Source organism: Periophthalmus magnuspinnatus, chromosome 10, assembly GCF_009829125.3.
Source record: "Periophthalmus magnuspinnatus isolate fPerMag1 chromosome 10, fPerMag1.2.pri, whole genome shotgun sequence".
Lineage (NCBI taxonomy): Eukaryota > Metazoa > Chordata > Actinopteri > Gobiiformes > Gobiidae > Periophthalmus > Periophthalmus magnuspinnatus.
The window spans coordinates 36,149,357-36,155,392 of record NC_047135.1 but is presented as its reverse complement, the minus strand read 5'-3'; positions in this window follow the sequence as shown (position 1 = coordinate 36,155,392).

Sequence of the window (6,036 nt, the reverse complement as noted above, 5' to 3'; positions counted from 1 at the left end):
TTGCAGTCGGGTCATGTTCTCTGAACTCGCCCCGTGTCCCTCACACCTTCAGTGAGGTCCAGAGTCACAGTGTGACCTTTTATTTCAGAAGTGAAGCTCCTGATGTTCAGTTTGTCATTGAAATCCAATCAAATATGAGTCTTTTTAAATTGATTTAATTAAAACTATTGTTTGAGTCTGAATCATGACTCATTTTTGTATAAAACGTCCTCAGATTGTCCCAGTGAGACTCAGGTCTTTATTATTTCATATAAACTGGAGCAGCTTAAGGCCACAAACTGAGCCATTAGACACAAAACTATTAAAACACATTAAACCTCCAGTGAAGTGTGTTCAGTCTTAATCTTCTTCAGTAAAGGCTGTTGACCCTCTGGACTGTGATGATAAAGCTCTGATCTCAGGGGTCACATGTTAAACACTGTAATGATAAAGCTCTGATCTCGGGGGTCACATGTTGCACTTAAACTCTGCGTCTCTGCGTCTCAGAGTTTCCCTCGGGTCTGTAAAGGTTAAGGACTTTCACAGTGGGAGAGTTTTCATTCAAACGTGTGTCTGCACAAACTCCATCAGCAGCTTCATGAATCAGGGGCTGAATCCTCCTGAGGATCGTTTATTTCACCAAATCGTCGCCGTGCGTCTGATATACGGGGAGGACGTTATATACTGCAATGGTGAAAATAGCAGCCGTATATTTTACATTGAGCCAAGTCAAACCGGAGCTTCTGTTGATTTCATTAAATTATGATTTTATGAGTTTGCTCTGCCATGAAAAACAAAACATCACGTCTTAATATTTATCTGTGGGTGAGTTATTTAAGAGGTTTTTAAAGTTTTTTTTTACAAGCTTTCCCAAATGTTCGTCTTGTCGCTCCAGTCTGCTCCGGTCTGCTCTGATGTAAGACGTACATATGTGCTGCCAAGTGAAGGGTGGCCTCCCTCAGCCCCGTTAAACCCATGGCCCTGGGTCCTCAGAGACTCTGCTCCTCGCTGCTTTACAAACTCCAAAGGAAATTAACTCACATATCGCTGTGGTCGGTCAGATATTCAGGCCGGGAGGAGGGGGACGGTCAGGAGAGGAGAATGGAACACATTTATTACAACGAGAAAGCAACGAGAGAGAGACACACTTTAACTTTTATTGGACAGAGTCTGTGCGGCTCCAGTTCAGGAGGAACATTTCCACGAGAGAAAAGCACGAGCCCTGACTCTGTAAAAATGTAAAAAAAAAATAAAATAAAATAAAAAAAATATAATAATAATAATAATAATAATAATAACAATAATAATAATAATGCTACTTTCTTCATTCACTCCACACTCAGGGATCGTGAGCTTCTATCGTAGCCACAGCTGCCCTGGGACAGACTGACAGATGTGAGACTCTCAATCTGTGCCATTGGCCCCTCTGACCAACACCAACACACACACACACACACACACACACACACACACACACCCCAACACACCCCCACACCCCAACACACACACACACACACACACACACAGGTACACTGTAGTTCAGGGGTAAAGACTCTGGTGCTGCTCATGAGGCTGGTGACTGATTCAAACATGTCATTATTTTGTTCTGTTTTGAGCCCAGTTTAAGTCCTGGTTTGGTCCAGTTTTGGGCCCAGTTTAAGTCCTGGTTTAGTCCAGTTTTGGGCCCAGTTCAAGTCCTGGTTTGGTCCAGTTTTGGGCCCAGTTTAAGTCCTGGTTTAGTCCAGTTTTGGGCCCAGTTCAAGTCCTGGTTTGGTCCAGTTTTGGGCCCAGTTCAAGTCCTGGTTTGGTCCAGTTTTGGGCCCAGTTCAAGTCCTGGTTTGGTCCAGTTTTGGGCCCAGTTTAAGTCCTGGTTTGCTCCATTTCCTAGCCCAGTTTAAATCGGAGACCTTGTCCTGTTCTAGTCCTAGTTTAGTCCTGGTTTAGTCCTGGTTTAGTCTCAGTTTTAGAGTGAGCTCTGTGCTGAATGCTCGTGACTTATGGGGGACCTGTCAGGGACACGTCTCCAGGACACGTCTCCAGAACACGTCTCCGGGACACGTCTCCAGGACACGTCTCCGGGACACGTCTCCAGGACACGTCTCCGGGACACGTCTCCAGGACACGTCTCCAGGACACGTCTCGGTCTGGACTTGTGGCTGGAGGATTTATATGGTCCATGTTTTGGTCTAAACGGCTGTGATCATTAGAGACCTCCATCAAGGCACCGGCTCATTCTGCAATGACACTGAGCCCAGACCTGAAAGTGAATTTTCAAAGGCTCGTGTTTTTTATTTCTTGAATCTTTATTTGTGCAGAGAGTCCAAAGAGAAACTAGAGTCTCTTTAAAAGAACAAAACAAACAAACCAAAGACGACATGGCTCCATTTCAAAACACTAAAAACAGGAGCAGGTGTGATTATAAATGTTTATTTCCACATTATTAAAGAGCTGCAGTGGAGAGACTTTTAAATGTCCTTCACATGAATTCCATTTTTGGGAAACAAAATAATCCAAAGCTTTTTTTTCTCATTTCAGCTCTAGAGCGGCCAGTTTTTAGACGAGACAATCCTGAGATCTGAGATTAAAAGTTCAACAAACAACTGAAATATTGAGTCAATCTGTCACGTCCCATAAAAACATTTGATAAAACATTTGATAATAAATGTCATAAATACATTTATACATTTGTTCTTCTGACAGAGCCGTGTCCACAGAGTGAACAGTGATGGCTTTAAATTCGTCTCGTCTTATGAAGCGAAGGACTGAGTGAATCTATCGTCTCTCGTGATGATTTTAATAACAGTTTATGTGGAGCGTCTGCGAGCGGCGGTGACATTATCGTTTATTCAGCGAGACACGAACACGCCCAACAAATCAAACTCCATGAATGCATCTGTTTGATTATGTGTCTGTTTTCCTGCCGCGCTTCTAGGGTTTAAATGGCGTCGCTAACGGCAGATATTTCCCGTGGTCAAAGAGGTATTTGTTTATGCTTGGGGCTGTTCGCTTCAGCTCATTACTCCTGACCAGGGGCACGGTCAGTGGAGTGTGCGGGTGGAGAGGGTGGAGCTGCAGGGATCTGACAGATACACAACAGTGAGGAGCGAAGAGACGCACCGCCGTACGATTGTGTGTGTGTGTGTGGGGGGGGGGGGGGGGGGGGGGGGGGGGGGGGGGATGTAGATGTGTGTGTGTAGGTGTGTGTGTGTGTGTGTGTGTAGATGTGTGTGTAGATGCTCCTCCAGCCAATCAAACCCAAACATGTCTCTGCATAAAAACAGACCAGATTCACTTAAACGAGTTTAACTCTAATCAGAAACAAAATAAATTAACTGAGTGTGGATGTGTGTGTGTGGTGTGTATGTAGCGTGTGTGTGTGTGTGGTGTGTGTGGTGTGTGTGTATGTGTGTGCGCTCGAGTGGTGAGGCAGTATTTTAATTAAGTCTTTTGACTTTATACTTTACCTCATATATTTTCTAGAGGCTCATCAGGAGTAAAACCGACGGTGGAGACAGGAGTCACATTTTGTTTAGTTTGACTCAGACATTGACCAGTGTGTGTTTTTTTCACTGGACGATGCAGACACCGATTGTCCAAAGAAACCGAAGCCGATAAGCTCCACCGATATTTTTGTGCCGATACGTAGGACCGATTTTGGACATTTGCTCCAAATGATATAATTTGAAGTTCAGTTTAACTCATTCTGCAGCTGGTTTGACCACAGGGTCAGAGCTGTGGACACACTGTGGACACGCTGTGGACACGCTGTGGACACGCTGCGGACACGCTGCGGACACGCTGCGGACACGCTGCGGACACGCTGCGGACACGCTGCGGACATGCAGTGGACACGCTGCGGACACGCTGCGGACACACTGTGGACACACAGTGGACACACAGTGGACACGCAGTGGACACGCAGTGGACACACTGTGTGCAGATAAAGCTTTATGTGTGTGTATATGTGTGTGTATATGTGTGTGTTTATGTGTGTGTATATGTGTGTGTATATGTGTGTATATGTGTGTGTATATGTGTGTGTATATGTGTGTGTATATGTGTGTGTATATGTGTGTTTATGTGTGTGTTTATGTGTGTGTATATGTGTGTGTATATGTGTGTGTATATGTGTGTGTATATGTGTGTGTATATGTGTGTGTATATGTGTGTGTATATGTGTGTGTATATGTGTGTTTATGTGTGTGTTTATGTGTGTGTATATGTGTGTGTATATGTGTGTGTATATGTGTGTGTATATGTGTGTGTATATGTGTGTGTATATGTGTGTTTATGTGTGTGTTTATGTGTGTGTATATGTGTGTGTATATGTGTGTGTATATGTGTGTGTATATGTGTGTGTATATGTGTGTGTGTATGTGTGTGTATATGTGTGTGTATATGTGTGTGTTTATGTGTGTGTATATGTGTGTGTATATGTGTGTGTATATGTGTGTATATGTGTGTGTATATGTGTGTGTATATGTGTGTATATGTGTGTGTATATGTGTGTGTATATGTGTGTTTATGTGTGTGTATATGTGTGTGTATATGTGTGTGTATATGTGTGTATGTGTGTGTTTATGTGTGTGTATATGTGTGTGTATATGTGTGTGTATATGTGTGTGTATGTGTGTGTATATGTGTGTGTATGTGTGTGTTTATGTGTGTGTATATGTGTGTGTATATGTGTGTGTATATGTGTGTGTTTATGTGTGTGTATATGTGTGTGTTTATGTGTGTGTATATGTGTGTGTATGTGTGTGTATATGTGTGTGTATGTGTGTGTATGTGTGTGTATATGTGTGTGTATGTGTGTGTGTATGTGTGTGTATATGTGTGTGTATATGTGTGTGTATATGTGTGTGTATGTGTGTGTATATGTGTGTGTATGTGTGTGTGTATGTGTGTGTATATGTGTGTGTATATGTGTGTGTATATGTGTGTGTATATTGTGTGTGTATATGTGTGTGTATATGTGTGTGTATATGTGTGTTTATGTGTGTGTATATGTGTGTTTATGTGTGTGTGTATGTGTGTGTATATGTGTGTGTATGTGTGTGTGTATGTGTGTGTATATGTGTGTGTATATGTGTGTGTATATGTGTGTGTATATGTGTGTGTATGTGTGTGTATATGTGTGTGTATGTGTGTGTGTATGTGTGTGTGTATGTGTGTGTATATGTGTGTTTATGTGTGTGTGTATGTGTGTGTATATGTGTGTGTATGTGTGTGTGTATGTGTGTGTATATGTGTGTGTATATGTGTGTGTATATGTGTGTGTATATGTGTGTGTATATGTGTGTGTATATGTGTGTGTATATGTGTGTGTACATGTGTGTATTCTGTTTGTGTTTTTAAGAGGCTCGTTTGGTCAAACTAAATATCGGCCTGTGCTGGAGATTTAAGGCCGATAGTGATTCACTAAAAGTGTAAATATCGGCCCGATATATCGGCCCAACGATAATGTGTCTCTAGTGTAATCAGAGCAGAGCCTCGTTTAGACAAACTGAACATCAGAGACACATTTGGGCCTGTGCTTCAGTAAAAGAACAAACTGCAAATATTTAAGAGACAAAGAGAACGACCCCGACTCAAAAAGGCCCAAAACACGATTCACTCCAAACACGACTGGAACATATTTTATTTTCTGTCAACAAAATATTTTACCTTTCACCAGGAGCTTTGGGAGAACTGTGATTTTGGAGAGAAAACATTTTAGAGGAAAAAATACCACAGGTAAAATTGTCAAAGTGACACGATGCAGAGCTCCAGCTCCAAATGATTCTGCCACAAATGTTTCCTTCACAATAAGATTCAAAACTGCAGCTTTGAAAGGTTCAAAAGTGTCGACTGGTACTTCTTATTTTTGCTTCTTGCGATGTGAGGCTGATCAGAAGTATCAATAAGTACTGCAGTAGTAGCAGTAACAGTAGTAGTGCTGGGTACTGCAGTAGTCGCAGTAACAGTAGTAGTGCTGGGTATTGCAGTAGTAGTGCTGGGTATTGCAGTAGTAGTGCTGGGTATTGCAGTAGTAGTGCTGGGTATTGCAGTAGTAGT